General features: G+C 38.1%; 1 protein-coding gene across 2 annotated transcripts in view; it reads right to left on the reverse strand.

Annotated features, from left to right (window-relative positions):
- ATF2 (activating transcription factor 2) overlaps positions 1-19,593 on the reverse strand; it is a 95,404-nt gene that overhangs the window by 66,937 nt on the left and 8,874 nt on the right. For both annotated transcript variants that reach the window (XM_003253741.2, XM_003253739.2), the window contains exon 2: positions 11,347-11,446. The gene's annotated coding sequence lies outside the window, so the exon portion shown is untranslated. The remainder of the gene's footprint in view (positions 1-11,346; positions 11,447-19,593) is intronic.

Genomic DNA, 19,593 nt, shown 5'->3' on the forward strand with positions numbered 1-19,593 from the left:
TTATGAAGAATCTAAAATATGACTTTCCCACTTCTCAGCAAATTGTAAATACTTCCATTCCAATTCTTCAATACTGGTGAAGACATCTTAAGTAAATTGCTGAAATATACTTAAGATGAACATATCTTATGTGAACATACGAACATATCTTATATGAACATATCTCATGAAAATATACTCACTCATAAACATAAAGTAAAATGAAAGTTGAAGCAAAATACCCAAAAAGTTAAGCTAAAATTAAAGTGCCATACCAATGTGTGTAAAAAGCAAAATAATATAACTCCCTCTTTGAGAAAAAAATAACAAAATACATCAGGAAATCAGGAATAAATTTAAGTAACAAATAATCTTTAATTTCATAGAGGTAACTATGAAGCAGTCACTGCACAGACACATATGAGAAAAAGTGTCTTCATTCTGGAATGTTTAAAATGCCTTGTGAGTTTAAAAAAAAAAATCAGCTAGGCAAAAATGCCAAAGATTAAAAGTCCCAAATCAGACTGCATCGTGGATTTGCTCTTCTTTTACTAATAACTTGGTTCAAAGTGACAATGGCATTCTTAAGCGAATAAAGAGATTTTCTTGAAAACTACGGATACTACAACAATGGATGAATCTCAAAATAATTATGCCAAGTGAAAGCAGACAAAGAAATCATATTGTATGATTCCATTTATATAAAATTCTAGAAAATGAAAACCACAGCGACAGAAAGCAGATCACTGGTTGCTGAGGGACAGGAGTAGAAGGAGTGGGAGGGAAGGATTACAAAGGGGCATGAGAAAACTTTTAAGGGTGACAAATTTATCATCTTGATCGTGGTGATGGTTTTATGGGTGTATACATGTAAGTCAAAACATATCAAGCTGTATACTTTGAATATGTATAATTTATTATAAGTCAATTATACCTCAAAAAGCTGTTTTTAAAAGGATATCTTGAACTGTTTGAAAAATATATAAATCCTGCCCAAGGTGCAATGGCTCACACCTGTAATGATAGCACTTTGGGGTGCCAAGGCAGAAGGATCAGAGGCCAGGAGTTCGAGACCAACCTGGGGAACATAAGGCTCTGTCGCTATACAAAAAAAAAAAAAAAAAAAGCAACTTAAAAATTAGCCAGGCATGGTGGTATGTGCCTGTAGTCCTGGCTACTCAGGAGGCTGAGGCAGGAGAATCCCCTGAGCCTAGGATTTTGAGGCTGCATTGAACCATGCTCTTGCCAATACACTCCAGCCTGGGGGATAGAGCAAGACCCTACCCCAGGAAAAAAAAAATATATATATATAAATATATATACACACACACACATATATATGTGTGTATATATGTGTATATATGTGTGTGTGTGTATATATATATGTATATATGTGTACACATATATACACAAATATTCTTAAAATATGAACTTCAAGGTTTGTGAAATAACCTTCCTGCCATAGCTGTGTGAAGTCAAAGACCAGGGCTAATGACCATTTGACCATTCATAAATGGTATCTGTTAATTACTTAAGTCAGTGAAACTCACTCTAGTTTTTTCCCCTCCTCCTATCCCACCATGGGCTGGATTCTTCATTTCACATTCTATAAAAACTCAGCATAATTTCCAGGTTTGAAATGGCAACTTTCTCTCTGTCTCCTACTGTGCAGGGGCTTAATAAAGTGCCCCCGGCACTTTATCCAAATTAAATACAACATGAAGCTTTATTTTCAACACTTAAAAATTTCACCTAGGTATGTGGTTCTGGTAGAATCAATATAAAACTATAAACATATTTTTCTTTTTTTTTTTTTTCTCTTTTTTGAGACGGAGTCTCGCTCTGTCGCCCAGGCTGGAGTGCAGTGGCACAATCTCGGCTCACTATAAGCTCCACCTCCCAGGTTCACACCATTCTCCTGCCTCAGCCTCCCAAGTAGCTGGGACTACAGGAGCCCGCCACCATGCCCGGCTAATTTGTTTGTATTTTTAGTAGACACAGGGTTTCATCATGTTAGCCAGGAAGGTCTCCATCTGCTGACCTCGTGATCCGCCCACCTTGGCCTCCCAAAGTACTGGGATTACAGATGTGAGCCACCGTGCCTGATCCCTGTAAATATATTTTTCATATGTGAATCTACAAAAATCTTAACATGTATGCTATCTACATGTGTTACTTCAGAAAAAAAATAAATATTCCTCCATACAAACTGTTGTCTCAAACTTCAAATGAGAAATATGACCAAAAACAGCTCTAAGGTAAAGAGCACTAACAATTGCTCCCAAGATTAGAGAAAGAGATGGAACAGAAAAATAGGGAAGAGCAAATCCCTGAAAATTCTAAAAAAGAAAAGAAAAAAACCTATAAAATATATTGAGGTAACAGGCACTTATTTTAATATAGGCATAAGAGGATCCTACGAACTGAGAACACTTGCTTGATGTTCTGCTGCAGAACTTAGATCAGTACAAAAGTGAAGGCTTCCTCTTTCCAGTTTTCTTTTTTTTTTTGAGACAGACTCTCGCTCTTGTTGCCCAGGATGGAGTGCAATGTTGCGCCTCAGCTCATTGCAACCTACGCCTGCCAGGTTCAAGCCTCCAGAGTAGCTGGGATTACAGGCACACACCACCACGCCCGGCTAATTTTTGTATTTTTAGTAGAGATGGGGTTTCACCATGTTGGCCAGGTTGGTCTTGAACTCCTGAACTCAGGTGATCCAGGCCTTGGCCTCCCAAAGTGCTGGGATTACAGGCCTGAGCCGTTGTGCCTGGCCCTCTTTCCAGTTTTCTAAGATAGTTCCACATACAAACATGTATATGTTCCTCACATTTTCTCTATTTTATTGCTATAAAGCATGTTATTTTAGAACTCCATACTTGTTTAAGTTCTACTTTCAATTTTGTTTGTGACAACATATAGCAATTTCTGCTATTAGGTATCCTGTATAAATGATCAATCTTACATAATTCTAAAAAACCCTAAAGCTGCAGAAAGAGAGACAGAGTGTGTGTGTGTGTGTGTGTGTGTGTGTGTGTGTGTGTGTGTGTGTGAGATCTTACATAATTCTAAAAAACCCTAAAACTGCAGAGAGAGAGACAGCGAGAGCAAGAGAGAGAGAGAAAGAGAGAGAGAGAGTGTGCGTGTATGTGTGTGTGTGTTTTAAGAGACAGAGTTTTGCTCTGTCACACAGGCTGGAGTGCAGTGGCATGATCATAGCTCACTGCAGCCTTGAAATCCTGGGCTCAAGTGATCTTCCTGCCTCAGCTTCCTAAGTAGCTGGGATTACAGGCAATGCTACCATGCCTGGTGTTCAGAAGGAGATCACTTATTATATCCTGATAATGTAAACTAAACTACACCTAATGAACTAAGGCATTATAAGGAACTGTAAATCTGCTCCAAGAATAATACAGAAAAGCAAAAAGAAAAGAAAAGTTACCTTGAATACTACTGTTCAGAGGTAACTACTGTTAACATTCCAGAGTACATAGTCTAGTCTTGTCAATGTATGGTGATACATAACTTTATAAATTATAAAAACATGACTCTATGACAATGAAAAAAAGAAGAAAAAATATATAAATAGTATTATAACTTTCTCTAAAATGCAATTATCTAAATTCTGCCATATAATTAAATAGTAATGTCATTAAATAGATGTCATCTTTAATGGCTATATAGTACTCCATCATATAATTGTCAATGGGCTTTTACCATCAATGAATATCTTTGGGACAAATCTTTGTGCAATATCTGTAATAATTTCCACAGGATGAACTTCTAGAAGTGAAACTGCTATATCAAAGTAAAGGCATATTTTAAGGCTTTCGATTTATATTGCTAAACTGCTCTCCAAATATACAGTATTGATTTCTACTTTACCAGCAGAGAAAGACCTCGTTTCTCAATACCAACACCAACAGTGGATATCATTTTTTAACATTTTTGTCATATTAGTAAAAAAACTAATTTTTAAGTTGCATATCTTGACACACTAATGAAGTTGAACTTTTTCATATATATAATGGTCATCTGTAGTTCTATGTAAAATGCGTCCTCTGCCCAGCCCCCGCCTTTTTTTCAAGATGAGGTCTTGCTCTGTCACCCAGGCTGGAGTGCAGTGGCATGATCATGGTTCACTACAGGCTCCACTTCTCAGGCTCGAGCAATCCTCCCACTTCAGCCTTGCAAATAGCTGGAACCACAGGTGTACACCACCATCTCCAGCTAATTTTTACAGTTTTTGTAGAGACAGGATCTCCCTATGTTTCCCAGGCTGATCTCGAACTCCTAGGCTCAAGCCATCCTCCTGCCTCAGCCACTCAAAGTGCTAGGATTACAGGCATGAGGCACTGCACCTCTTTGCCCATTTTTAAAAAATAAAATGTAAGTTAAAATTCTCTCACTTGAATATAGAATATAGGCTTTTTCTTATGACATGGATTTCTGATCGGGCACCTCGTCGTTAGGTTCCTAATATAGTCCTAACTATTCATTTTGCAAATGAGACTGAGGTCTGAAAGGGTAAAATGATTTATTCAAGGTCAAAAATGGGACAAAAATGTTTCTCCTGCTATTTTACAACTAACAACTATACAGAAATTTTATGTAAACCACTTTTAATAGTACAGAGAGGCTTTTGGAATTTCTAGAGTTATTAGGCTCATTATCAAATGGAATCATGTACTATAAAATGCCAATAAGAAAAGAGAATAATAAAGAAAAACATTTTAAGAAAAGATAAACAGAAGAAAATGTGAGAAATTAACTGGCAAAATGCATCTTCCAGCTTAAAATTCACATAAAAGTTAAGCCACCAGAGAAAACAAATACAGAGTGTCTGCACAGGAGGTAGCTCAGACAGGCTACCTGAGGGCAGCCCACTGCAGCGTCTGAGTCTAAGCAGAGTGAGAAAGATGTCCACTGGGAGATAGATGAGTTGAGGGTTGGGCTGGGAAGGAGGTGGTCAGCCCTGCATTTAATGTTGGAGTCTCAGATGGATAAGAAAAGAAGGGAAGGCAGCCTGATGTGAGCTGTCAATGCCCAAGTGGGCTAAGGAGGCATCCACATGAAGTAAAGGATAGGAGTGGCACTAGTCCAGCATAGGGTGTCAGGACCCAAACAAGAAGACATCTACTTGATGGAGAGGAAAGGAGAGTGCCTGATGGCACCAGGCAATTCATTATGTAAATACGTGGATATTGATCAAATAAGTAAATATATCAAGGATGTGCTAGGTAAGAGTGAATTCATACTACAGTTGAAGGGAATTATAAATATAGAATGAACCTTAGTATCAGATGACATTTGAAGATACTGGTGGTAATTTATGGCTCTCAACATAAAGATACAGAAATATAGATGTCAATTTGTATATGCATGCATATGTGATCATGTATGTCCCTAGCTGTGTCCACTGACAGGGCCTGGAACACTGAAACCCCAATAAGCACACTTAGCATCCAGACTCTGGTGTGTGATATAGGTTGAACAGATGTCCCCGCCAAATCTCACGTTGAATTGTAATCTTCAATGTTGGAGGCAGGGCCTGGTGAGAGGTGTTGGGGCAGATCCCTCATGGCTCAGTGCTGTCCTCTCAATAGTGAATGAATACTCAGGAGATCTGATTTTTTTAAATTGTGTGCCCCCTGCAACTCTCTTCCTGCTCCTGCTCTCACCATGTTATGTGCCTGCTCCTGCTTTGCCTTCTGCCATGAGTAAATGCTCCCTGAGGCTTCCCGAGAAGCTGAGCAGATGCCAGTGCCATGCTTGTACAGCCTGTGGAACCAGGAGCCAATTAAACCTCTTTTTTTTATAAACTACCCAGTCTCAGGTATTTCTTTATAGCAATGCAAGAATGGCCTAATACAGTGTGTAAATACCATTCTCCACCAAAAGGGACCTCAGCTCCTTGAAGAATTGGCTGATTCTAATTCAGCAGTACAGGATGGGTCTTGCAGTGGAAATAAAGAAGTAAGTCCTTCCTTACTTTCTGGCACAAGATATTCAAGACCCATCCTGTACTGCTGCCAGATTTGGCTGGAAAGTAAGAAAGGACTTAAATCTGGGATAATTCGATGATCAAAATAAATAATGATAGTAATGGATCACACCGTGAATAAAGAGGGTTCTATGAACCCATACTGATATAAAGGAATAAACTGAATGTTTGATAAGAAACAGGATATTTATATCATCTCAAAGTATTATATCTCCCTATACAGCTTAATTACTAAGGGCAAAAGTAATTTACAGCACAAAAGCCTGGCAAACATCATCTTAATCAAGTGACGTGACTTAACCTCACTAGAAATAAGGAAAATAAAATCATATGCCACTGATAGAATGTAATAAGAATGTAACAGCATCACTTCTATAATAGTCATGCCAAAGATAAAGAACCTGCATCTAATAATGAAGAGTATTATATAACCCCAAATTGAGGTAAACTCTATAAATTCACTGGCATAATAATCTCCAAAAGCACCAAAATCATTATAGTCAAGGAAACATTAAGGAACTGTTTCTGATTTTAAAAGACCAATGCGACATAACAAATAATTGCAACCTGAGATTCTAGACGGAATCCCTTTCCTATAAAGTACGTTATCAGAACAACTGAAAAAACTTAAATGTAACCTGCAGATTAGATAGTAGCAATATATCAATGTTAACTTCCTGACTTTCATGGACATATTGTGATTTTGTAAGAGAATGTCTTATTGTAGAACCCTTAAAGAGTTTTGAAGTAAAAAATAAAGGAAAAACTTATAGAAGGAGTTTAAGTTGTATGTAAATAATATGCACTGTAATAATTCATTATACAGCAGTCCTCCACTTATCTGCAGCTTCACTTTCCATGGTTTCAGTTACTCACAGTCAACAGCTGCCCAAAAATATTAAATGGAAAACTCCAGAAACAAACAATTCATAGGTCTTAAACTGTGTACTGTTTTAAATAGAGTGATGAAATCGCATCTTCTTGCTCCATCCCACACGAGATGTCAATTGTCACTTTGTCAAGCACATCCAGGCTATATATGCTACCTGCTCATTATTACATAGGAAAAAAATAGCACGTATAGGGCTCAGTACTATCTACAGTCTCAGGCATCCACTGGGGCTCTTGAAACTTATCCTCCACAGATAAGGGGGGAGTACTGTATAACCATTATATAATTAGCATAGATGTAGTTTGTAGCAGTAGTCATGAAAAAAAACACTATAAGATATATTTATTCCCTAAGAACTATGCTTGCTTTTTGTTTATAACTTTCATGCTATGGTATATATCAAATAGAAAAACTACATTCTGCACTGCAAGGCTAAGAGCAAATAAAATTATACTACAGTAGACTAATTCACAAATCTGAAGACTCAAAGGGTGATATTGTATAATCATTTATTCTGTTAGCTCCTTGTTCCCTTTTTAAAATATGACATGTAGGTTAAGTCTGTTGAGGAAAAGGAAGATGCTTTAGGCTGTAGTACCAATATTCCCATGTCATTTTTAATTCTATCACTGAAGTGATTCACACGATAAAATATTTTATTTTCCTACATCCCTATCAAAAACAAATGAGGAAAGCAATTCCATAGAAAATAGTGCTGTTAAATCAGTCTACAAAAATGGGAGGGAGCAAACACATTTCTGGTGACTAACGTTAGAAATATCCGGATTCTAAAATATGAATTTGATCTTCTATTTAGCTGGTTACAGAACTATAAATGTTGCAAACTCTTAACCTTTAAGCATGTACTCAAATTTCTAAACAAGTTTCTAAAATACAGGTAATACTAAATGTTATAGATAATACATAGCACTCTGAGCATTTCCAATACAAATAATTTACTTTATAAAATTTATTTGGAAAACATTTATTTCACTGCCTATTTTGTATCTAATACCATATTAAGAATAAAAGTTGCTTGATGTTACCATGGTTTTTATGAAAATACATGAACTTTTTTTAAAAAGACACAGTCCCTGCCCTTAAAATCAGACTAGTAAGGAAGAGAAAAAGTGAAAATAGTAATTCAGTGATACATATAATAATAAAGACATGCTATGGGAACATAAATCCAAAGCGTTCATATTCCCCTTTTAGAGAGCTTGATCTGCCAACAGTGCAGAAAAGGGCAATCCTATATATCCATGATCCTGACACACCCGCCTCAGGTAAACTAGGGGAGATACTGACCAAGTTAAGCCAATCAGACTACCTCTTCAGGAAATCTGTAGAAAGAAAAAATCAGTCACACAGAGGTGAGCATCAGAGATTCAAAATCGTATTTTAGGACCGGTAGACATTTTCTGTCATGTTCTTACTGATAAAAAAAAAAAAAAAAAAAAAAAAAAAAACAAAAAAAACCTAATAAAAGCCAGAATGGAGTAGGCACAGAAATACAGAGGTGAGAAATCATGAAGGAAAATAGTTTTCTGTGATGTCCAACTATGTTTTGTGACTGGATCCGAGAGTCTCCAGTACCATTAGTATGAGTCCTACCCCCTCTTTTTACTTGAATTTATCTGATTGAGTTTCTATTCCCTAAATACCTAGCCAATCCTGGAGAGGGCCCTGAAATGCTACTAAAGGAAGTAATGCCTGAGTTGAGTTTTCTCAAAGCAAGAGGCATCAGCCATTCTGGGATATTTCATAAAGAGGAGACAGCATGTTGAGGCACAATAAAGCACAGTCCACTGAGGAGGCTCTGAGAACCTCTGATAGCTGAAGTGTGGGACTGTAAACCAAAAATAAAATTCTAAGCCCCCCAACCAACAGACCCTTCCCTTGGCCCAGGGCATTCCAAAGTTAACCCGAAAAACTAGTTAAGGCCATGATGGGAAGTGGAGGTCCCACATGCCTCATAATACCCTCCTCCCTTTGAAATTCAGGCACAGCTGACCAACATTAATGTCAACACAGAGACCTTAAGATTGATACAACAGACTCTTTAAGTCTAATAAGAAACATTTACAATCTATTCTCTTGCATGATAAAACCTTATTCTCTACAACCTCTTATCTTAAACCAGACATTCCTTTCTATTGATTCCAGGTCTTTAGATAGTAACTCTTTCAACCAACTGCCAGTCAAAAAATCTTTGAATCCTATGAACTGGAGCACAGCACCCCACCCCCCGAACTTCCACTTTTCCCACCCTTCTGGACCCAATCAATGCACATTTTAAATGTATTGACTGATGTCTTATGTCTCCCTAAAATGTATAAAACCAAGCTGTAGCCCAACCATCTTGGGCACATGTTCTCAGGGTCTCCTAGGCTGTGTCATTAGCCACTGGCCACTCATATTTGGCTCCAAATAAATCTCTTCAAATATTTTATAGAGTTTCACTCTTCTCATCAACAGGATAGAAGATTAAGAAGGTAAGACCAGAGAGATATCCAAATCTTGAAAGGCCTTTAATAACATGGTAAAATGTTTGGATTCCACCGTTACCTGCCCTTCCACCATTCTTCCTTCCCTTCCCACTGCCCCAAGGTTATATAAGCTATGGCCCTGGGTCAAAGTGCTGAGTTTTTCACACTTTAAAATTGTTAAAGGTGGGGGTGGAGACACAAAGAAGACTATGCAACAGAGATCATATGTGGTTCCCACAAGGCCTAAAATATGTATGATCGATCAGTCTCCCAGTCTCCCACTCCCCCATTAAAGAAAAAGTTTGTCTAACTCTGTTGTAAGAAATTGAAACATTTTAAGTAGGTGAACTAAATCAAGAGGAGGATTTTTGCAAGATCACTAATAAAAGTGTAGAGGATGGATTAAAGAGGGCAGTACACTATGCATAAGAAAACTGGCAAAAAATAACAAAAATAAGAGGTAAATCTAAACAACAACAACAACAACAAAAACAGAAAGAAAACTGGCACAAGCTACTGCTAAGTTCAAGGGAGAATAATGATCTGAACTAAAGCAGTACTATCAAAATCAGAGTCAAGGATCAGTTATGAAAAAAAATAGCTCACAGGATAGTCTCAAATGCTTAACATTCTTTCTAGACCCTCGCATGGACTGACCACTCCCTCCTAACCAGTCTTAGGCTTCCCCTTAATCTCCGGCTCTAGCTATGCAGGCTTTTAATCAATTCCCTCCATTATATCATCCATTTGCCATTCATCCATCCCTTTTTTAGTCAACATCACTAACTTCCGAGCATCTTCCATCTATTACTCCCCTACCCTCAAATTTGGATCTCTCATTTACCCCATCATTCAGTCAATAAACATTATTGAGCACACGCAATAGGGTAGGAATGTGCTAGACTTCAGGGTACGATGACACGGACACAGTTCCTGACTTCATGGAGCTTATATTTTATGATGACTGCTTCTAGTAAACTTGATCATTTAAGTTAGTCAAGCAGCTTAAAATTATTTAATGCAGGTATCAGAGAGTAAGAAAAAATTATCAAGTGTTATCACCCATTCTGCTTTATACTTGCTTTAAAATTTTTTGCTTTTCAAATATATAAATGTATTGACAGATTTAAATTATTCTCCGAATTTTTGTCAAAATTAGAATAACTATACTTTTACGCATAGTTTCTCTTTTGATGTGAACCTCCAGATCCAGGTGTGACAAAAAAGCCAATCTGCTTGTGTATTTTGATATATCTAACAAAGTCTATCACTATGTTTTGAAAAATTTTGAACGCCAGACTACATTTATTAAATTGGTATTTTCCTTCCATATTTAGAAGCTACATCCCCAAACTGCAAATGGCTTGAGATTTAAAAAAAAAAAAAATTTTACTTTATACTCTAATATCACCATTCTGTGGCTGGCACATAGTAGATATTCAATAAAGGTATGTATGAGGGACTGTATAACTTCCAATTAATGTTTCTGATCAGCATGAGACAACTGCGGTAATAAACTTAGTTGGTATCATTCAATTAGAAAGCAAATAAATTTGACATTTTCATTAGCTTGTACAGCCTTAGAGTGGGTAAACTTTTTGCCCAAAATATTTTCGAAAGATAGAAAATACCTCAGATTAATTTCTATTATTATTCTTAGAAGAACTGAAACCTTTATATCGGAACCCTTTGCTAAAGAGGGGTCCCTAGTCAGATAAATTTAGGAAACTCTATGTTAAACAAAATTAAATATTTAACCTAAGTCTTCATTGTGCTTTTATATGCTGACATTCATTCTATCTCCAAAAGACATTTCGAAATTTGCTGAATCTCAGAATCCTTTTTTCACTAAACACTATCAACATGGTAGGACATTAGCATTCTGAAGACAACTGTCTGGAAACATCTACTAAATTCGGTAATATCTGAAAGATAATCACAAAATGAAAAGAATACTTTTATGTTAAAAGCTTAAAATCTCTTACCTTTCTAGCTGGTGGGCCATGAGCTTTATTTACTCTGCTTCCAGGAATATCTTAGCTCTTACCAAGTAAGCAGTCCTTTCTCAAGTCTCCATCTAGTATCCTTAGGGAAAAAGAGAGGCAGAAAAGAGTGAACTTATTACCATGTGGGATCTAAATTAATAGCCTCTTGTATTTCAATTCCATAGAATTTTAAAAAATGTTTTCTTAATATTTCAAAAATGTACATAAATTTTGCCTCCCATTACATGTTTTTCGATATAAAACTTAAGGTTCTCCCTCCAAATTCTTGATGCTCCAGGAAGATGTTTATCCTGTAGCCTCCTGTAACTCCTCACATATTACCACCTATTAGAGGTATTAACAATTTCAAGGATGGAAGTTGGGCAATGAAACCTTGGTGAAAGTAGAAAAATGACAGAGGTGGAGTCATACATAACAGGTGAAATGTCAGTGCTGAATTTGAGCATCAAAATTTTTAAAGTGGAGATTAACAGTTTTTATGTCAATGCTGCACAATAAAACCCATGGGACCCAGTCTATGTGCTTATTTGGAAAAAGCTTGACTTTTAAAGATATATGTATCAGTTAGGATTAGGTTCAGCTGTTAATGATAGAAAACTCAAAATAACAATGGAATGACAGAACACTCAAAATAACAATGGCTTAAATGATTCAGAAGTTTACTTCTTTCACAAAAAACATAGGCAATCCAGAACCATGATTGTCTGGAACCAAGGGTCCTTATATTTTGTTGGTCTGCCATCCTCAACATGTGGCTTCTCCTTCATGGTTTTAAAAATAACTGTTCAAGTAAGTTCTAGCCATCACATCGGCTGATCAGACAGCAAGACGAGAAAAAGGAGATAAGCAATAGCCTCCTTTTAAGGGAATTTTTCAGAAATCTCACAGGAAACTTTTATTTACATTTCATGGTTTAGAACTTAGTCATATGACCATAGCTATCGGGGGGCTAGGAAATATGTCCTTTATTTCACCATATGCTTAAGAATTGGAGCATCTACCAACAAGAAAAAAGAATAGAAGGAATATTGGCAGACAATTAGTTGTTTCTGTCCTCATACTTATTTCATTCTAAAATGTAAGATGTCCGGATACCTCATGGAGATGGCTTGGCAGTCTACTAAAGAGAGTTTTCGAAAGCAGAAGGTCCTGTCAGGAGCCAAGACTAAAATTCATAAGGACTTCTTTAATATGTAAGGCTAATCGATAGGTGACAAAAGAAGAAAGGAAAAATATGAAGACCAGAATGACAACATAAGAGCAAAGAAACAACCTAAATTGTTGTAGTTTGGAAAGGTAAACTCACATACTCAGTCTACAAAACTCAGAAATGACTGCTCAGAATCATTATGTAAATAATGGCGTGGTCAAGGTGAGAATGAGTAAGAACCTGGCAGAAAGCTCAGTTACCAACCACATTAAGAAAAGGCACAATATTCAAAGAGAAAGACACTTTTCTCTACGTTATCTCAGTGCTGAGCTTCCATTACCAGGTCATATAGGTATTGGGAGATGTCCCTATTGTGCAGAATGTTGGAAAAAAGGGTTGCACTTAACTTTGAATTTCCCGACATTTTCAAGATTGCTTGAAACATGTTTAAATGTTTAATATGTTTAAAACACTGTTGTATCAGAAACTAGAAACTCATTTCAAAGCTGGCAACAAAATTATGTTTTATATACAGGCTGTTCCTTAACGGAAAAAGGACCCAAATAGTATATTCAGCCATACAAATGTAAAATAGGGACTACAAAAATGGAGCAGCAATTCAAAGGACAAATGTCTCTGTGGGATAATGTAAAGGACCACATCTTCTTGGTAGAGATAAATTTCTGCAAATTGTTTCTTTCAGAGAAATGTTTATTTTTAAAGTATGGCTTCAGGTTTTCCTATTTGTATAGAGATATTTGGGTTCTTATTTCAGCAGTTACTCACAAAAGATCAGGTACAAAAGTAATTGCGGTTTTTGCCATTAAATAAAATACCCTCAAAAACTGGAAGACAAACTGGCACTGTCATTTCAAGCAAAAGGAAATAAGATAGCCAGTTGTAACTGGCCTGTATAGCTTATGTCTTAACACATGCAACGTTAAGATAATCACCCAGACTTTGAACAACATTAAAAAAAATCCTTTTTTTGTAACTTGAAAGGCACAGATGTAAGGAGCCTCTGCTTTGCCCCCACTACCTGACTTACTGTAGACGTATTTCTTATATAATCATGCATCACTTAACACGGATACATTCTGAGAAATGTGAAGTTAGGCCAAAACATCATTGTGCAAACTTCAGACTGTACTCACACAAACCTTGATGATACAGCCTATTGCTCCTAGGCTACAAACCTGTACAGGATGTTACTGTACTGAATACTGTTACCATTTGTAACAAAATGGTATTTGTGTATCTAAACACAGAAAGAGTACAGTAAAAATACAGTATAAAAGATTTTAGGCCGGGCGCTGTGGCTCACACCCTCACACCCGTAATCCCAACACTTTAGGAGGCCTAGGAGGGTGGATCATAAGGTCAGGAGTTCGAGACCAGCCTGGCCAATATGGTGAAACCCCCGTCTCTACTAAAAATACAAAAAATTAGCCGGGCATGGTAGCGGACGCCTGTAGTCCCAGCTACTTGGGAGACTGAGGCAGAGGAGAATCGCTTGAACCCAGGAGGCAGAGGTTGCAGTGAGTTGAGATCACACCATTGCACTCCAGCCTGGGCGACAGAGCAAGACTCTGTCTCAAAAAGAAAAAAACAAAAAACAAAAAAAACCACCACCACAAACACAGTGTACAGCTATACAAAAATATTTCCATCCTTATTCTAATAAGCTTTTTTCTATCTTAAAAATTTTTAGGCCGGGCATGGTGGCTCACGCCTGTAATCCCAGCACTTTGGGAAGCCGAGGTAGGCGGATCACCTGAGGTCAGGAGTTGAAGACCGGCCTGACCAACATGGACCTCATCTCTACTAAAAATACAAAATTAGCCGGCGTGGTGGTGCATATCTGTAATCCCAGCTACTCAGGAGGCTGAGGCAGGAGAATCGCTTGAATCTGGGAGGTGGCGGTTGCAGTGAGCTGAGCCTGCACCACTGCACTCCAGCCTAGGCAACAAGAGCGAAACTCCATCTCAAAAAGAAAAAAATATATATATATATTTTTTTTTTACTTTAAAATTATTTTATTAAGAACTTACACACAGATACACACATTAGCCTAGGCCTACACAGGATGAGGATCATCAGTGTCACTGTCTTCCACTTCCACATCTTGTCCCACTAGAAGGTCTTCAGGGGCAATAACATGGAGCCCTGATCACCTATGATTAACAATGCCTTCTTGAGGAATACCTCCTGAAGGACCTGCCTGAGGCTGTTTTAAAATAAACTTTTTTTTAAAAAAAAAGTAAAAGTACACTCCAAAATAATGATTAAAAAGTATATTTAAATACATAAACCAGTAACATCATTGTTTATCAAATATTATATACTGTACGTAATTGTGCTATTTTTTCCTTGTCTTAATGAAAGACAAATGCTATACTTTTATACAACTGGTAGCACAGTAGGTTTGTTTACACCAACATCACTACAAATGTGAGTAATGTGTTATACTATATCATGATGGCTACCACATCTTATATGTGGTCTGCTGACTCAAAATGTTGTTATGCAGCAAATGGCTATATTTGGATATCACTAACCTGTGGGTAGAATCTCTGCTGAAATGTGCAAACACTGCTAATGGCAAATTTCCTGGTAAGAGCCAAATACTGTGACAAGAAACAGGGCCCAAAAGGTAGGCATTAGTATGAGAAAGGAATTAATCCTCTCTTGGGCATGGACTCAAAAGTGCGTAACAGATGCAAGGGCAATCCTGGGTGGTGGAGAGAAGTTAGCTTCTGTCCCTGTGGGAGGACAGGAGGTAGGCAGGAGGGGGACAGTCTTTCAAGGAGGCAGTATGGGATACAAAGTGGGGTATGTATTACTAAAGGTACACACTAAAGCTTTCCAAGGGATACTTGAGCATGACAAGTTTTAAGAAAATCAACTTCTATATCTTCATCTTCCCTTTGTTTGCTTTCCCAAAGATGATCTGCCTACCTTCCCAGAGTCCTCATTCTCCCACTTTTCACAAGAAATCCATACCTATCTCCATCCCAAATCTTATTAGAATGAGTTGCCCTAGGTTGTAGAAGCTTCCATGGAACAAAACAAATGGATAATTTAAAATAAGAGTGCCTTAAAACCTCCATTATCAAGGCACCATTAACCCTCAAGCTTCTGGCTTTCCCTGTCTTACAAATATTTCTATTAAAGGCAAAGCATGGCTTTAAGAATTGGTGTTCTGCCTTGTGTTTAGGAATTCAGATACACTTTACTGTACAGTGTGATGACAGAAAGAATAACAATTTTCATTTAATGATTACCTCTTCCATTGTGGAAATACCATACAAAAATGCATTGTCCAGAGAGGGAGTTCCACAAGAATGAAGAAATCAGTAAAAAATTTTGAAAAATTAAATGTATATTTGCTTCAAACAAGTATGATAGAGTCATTAATAAAGTATTTTAAAACATTAAAATACATGGAATTCAAATAAAATTATGCTGGAGAAGTCGAAAGAAAATAAACAGTTTAATAAGAAAAAGGGACGCCAAAAACTTCCAACTGTGAAATGAGTTAATTCAAGCTTGTTTTTTAAAAACAATGACAGCATCAAATCACTATGATATTTAGGTACTTATAAAAGTGGCGTATCTGGAAAAAACAGAAATTATATTGTTTTCCAACAATTTCAATCTATGATGAAAAATTGTAGGAATCAACTTTAAAATGTGCAAGGGTACAGAATTTATCAAGTTTCTTTTCAGGAGTATATGAATGTATTAGGCAGAATGGCCCTCCAAAGATGTCCACACCCTAATCCCTGGAACCTGTTAATAGGTTACCTTCCACCACAAAAGGAACACTGCAGATGTAAAAAGACTACACAGATCTTTGCTGGGCATGGTGGCTCATGCCTGTAATCCCAGCACTTTGGGAAGCCAAGGCAGGCGGATCATCTGAGGTCAGGAGTTTGAGACCAGCCTGGCCAACATGGTGAAACCCCGTCTCTACTAAAAATACAAAAATTAGCCAGGCGTGGTGGCGGGCACCTGTAATCCCAGCTACTAGGGAGGCTGAGGCAGGAAAATCGCTTTAACCTGGGAGGCGGAGGTTGCAGTGAGCTGAGATTGCACCATTACACTCCAGCCTGGGTGACAGAGCAAGACTGTCTCAAAAAAACAAAAAACAAAAAAAAAGGACTACAGATCCAAAAATAAGATAGATTCCTGGTTATCCAGGAATCTAATCAAGAGACCTCAAGAGCAGAGAACTTTCTCCATCTGGAGTCAGAGATTCAGCCAGAAAAAGAAGTCAGACAGGTTAGAAGCATGAGAGGGATTTGACCAACCATTACTGGTGGGGGCCACATGGAAAGCACTTCAGCTCCTGGGAGAAAAGACCAGCCCTTGGCTCATAGCCAGTAAGGAAAGAGGGACAAAAAGGGAAGACCTATGGAATTCAGCAAACTACCCGAATTAACTTGGAAGTGGATTCTTCCCTAGAGACTCCAGAAAGGAATGCAGCTCTGCCAACGCACTGATCTTGGCTTTGTAAGACCCTAAGCTGAGACTCAGTTGGGCCCGCCTGGACTTCCGGCCTACAAAAACTGTGAGACAATAAATCTTTACTGTTTTAAGATGTTAAGTATGTGGTAATGGATGAGTCAGGAACAGAAAATTAATACAGTAAGAAGAGTTATAAGGTACCAGGAAGATGGACTTGTGCCCCACGACTTCAACAGCAGCACCACCTTATAGACACAGGGTATTTTTTTTCTATTTTTGTAACATTTTATATAACTCATAAAACAGCGTTTGTATAAAAATTCACACAAGGTTTCTAAAGGGCATACAATTTCCAGCAATGTCCTGGGTTTTCGTTAAATTCAGTTTTCTAAAGATGCGCTCAAATCAATGGCAAAATGCAGACATTATGCGATATTTCATTGTCTTTGGTAAAACTATTCTCATTATTTTGTCTCCTCACAGTATTAACTCTGATATCCACTTTGTGCAGAATCTGCTATTACTAGGATGTCAGAAAAACAATAAGGCTGGATCTACAAGAGGCAAGTATTTCCAAACAGCAGTAATAGGCCCTTGGCCCCCATCCCCACTTCATGTATCTATGCAGTCTATCTACACAGCCAGGCAGGGTGAGAGCTCACAACGACCAATCAAGAGTCTTGAGATCCCCTCTCGATTGGGCAAGAAGCAAACGTCTGGGAGGAACATTGGAAACTGAGGCCATCTCTACAGGAACCCAAGTGGCCATGCTGTGGTGCGGTCAGGCCAGCAACTCTTACCAATTAAACAGCCAATATGTTCACCACTAAGTAGATCCTATTGATTGGTTGATGATTGCTGCTGATGTGGCCCCTTCCCACAAATATAAGAAAATAAAGGGAAGATTTGGGGCCAACAATTAAGGGGGAGGGGCACACTAGCACAATGATACTAGACACGACTTTATTCCCTGTCAAACATCTGTTATCATAGGCTGGGCACGGTGGCTCACGCCTGTAATCCCAGCACTTTGGGAGGCCAAGGTGGGTGGATCACGAGATCAAGAGTTTAAGACCAGCCTGGCCAAGATGGTGAAACCCCTTCTTTACTAAAAATACAAAAATTAGCTGAACGTGGTGGCAGGCACCTGTAATCCCAGCTACTCAGAAGGCTGAGGGAGAGAACTGCTTGAACCTGGGAGGCAGAGGTTGCAGTAAGCCGAGATCGCGCGACTGCACTCCAGGCTGGGTGACAGAGTGAGACTCCGTCTCAAAAAAAAAAAAAAACACCAACATTTGTCATCATGTAGGCACAGCCAAGGTGAACTGAAGCAGGATACAAACACAGCACATTCATGACTATCTTCATACATTCTTGAGATGATCCTAGAGATCACCTTGGGAATAGCAATGTGGTCATAACAACAAACCTAAATCAAGGAGTTTGAAAACCTGCAGCCACGACCTAGTAGGACTTCATTTGCCTCTCAAGACTAAAGTATTTTGAATTCAGGATTTTTTTTTTTTTTTTTTGAGACAGGGTCTTGCTCTGTAAGTGCAGTGGCCCAACCATGGCTCACTGCAACCTTGATCTCCTGGGCTCAAGTGATCCTCCCACCTCAACCTCCTGAGTAGGCGGAACCACAGGTACACATGCCACCACGCCCAGCTAAATTTTTTTTGGAGTGACCAGGTCTCAAGACGTTGCCCAGGCTGGTCTTGAATTCCTTGAGCTCAAACTCTTATTTCAAATTATCCATGGATAATTTTAAAATGGATAACTTAAAATGGGTATTTTAAATGGATAATTTAAAATAAGAGTGCCTTAAAACTTCCTGATCCTATGGCAAGAAGCAAATGTCTGGGGGGAACACTGGAAACTGAGGTCATCTCTACAGGAACCCAAGTGGATATTTTCAACGGATAATTTAAAATCAGAGTGCCTTAAAGCCTCCATTAATTAAGGCAATGATCCTCCTGTATTAGCCTCCCAAAGTGCTGGGATTATAGGTGTGAGCCACTGCCCCTGGCCAGGAAAATTTTAAATTGTATGATTACACTATGATTCTCTACAGTAAAAAAATATATACATTTCAAGGCTATCAAAATATATAAAAATAATATATGTAAAATACACAGTGCATGACACTAAAATAGTTATTAAGTTCATAAATTTTACTGCATTTTACTTTGACTTTAAATGTACATTTTCCTAATGCCTAATAAATACCTAATCCTACTATCTTCTTTATTTTTAAGGCCAGAAACTGAACTACATATTCAGTTTGACTTTTAGACATAAGAGTTTTGGCCGGGCATGACAGCTCAACCCTGTAATCCCAGCACTTTGGGAGGCCAAGGTAGGCAGACTGCTTGAGGTCAGGAGTTCAAGACCAGCCTGGTCTTCATGGAGAAACCCCGTTTCTACTAAAAATACAAAAAAATCAGCTGGGTGTGGTGGCGGCGCCTACGGTCCCAGCTGCTCAAAAGGCTGAGGCACGAGAACTGCTTGAGCCTGGGAGGTGGAGGGTGCAGTGAGCTGAGATCCTACCACTGTATTCCAGCCTGCGCGACAGAGCAAGACTCTGTCTCAAAAAAAAAAAAAAA

This window comes from Nomascus leucogenys, chromosome 22a (assembly GCF_006542625.1).
Source record: "Nomascus leucogenys isolate Asia chromosome 22a, Asia_NLE_v1, whole genome shotgun sequence".
NCBI classification, from domain to species: Eukaryota; Metazoa; Chordata; class Mammalia; order Primates; family Hylobatidae; genus Nomascus; species Nomascus leucogenys.